A 403-nucleotide genomic window follows, 5' to 3' on the forward strand; every position below is an offset into this window, starting at 1 on the left:
CTGCAGCAGCAGCAGCAACAGCAGCAGCAGCAGCAGCAGCAAGTGTCTGCTGCTCTGCTCTGCGCTGTCGCTCCAGGGTTGTGTCGTGTTGAGATGAATTTGCTGCTGCAGGTGCGTGTTGCTGTTGCTGCTGCTGCTGCTGCTGCTGCTGTTGCTGCTGCTGCTGTTGCTGTTGTGCTACATCTGTTATGACGTAGTGACAATCTTTGCTGCTGCTGCTGCTGCTGCTGCTGCTGCTGTTGCTGCTGCTGTGCCTTCAGGAGGTGCAGCCCCGCATGTTGGTCTGCGGGAGGCCAGCAGCAGATGAACGGTCCCCAGCAGCAGCAGCAGCAGCAGCAGCAGCAGCAGCAAGCAGCCCCAAGCTGGTGTCTCCGTTGATGCTGCTGCCGGCCTCCTTCTTTGC

The sequence above is a fragment of the Eimeria mitis genome, genomic scaffold (assembly GCF_000499745.2).
Source record: "Eimeria mitis Houghton genomic scaffold, Emh_scaff711, whole genome shotgun sequence".
Lineage (NCBI taxonomy): Eukaryota > Apicomplexa > Conoidasida > Eucoccidiorida > Eimeriidae > Eimeria > Eimeria mitis.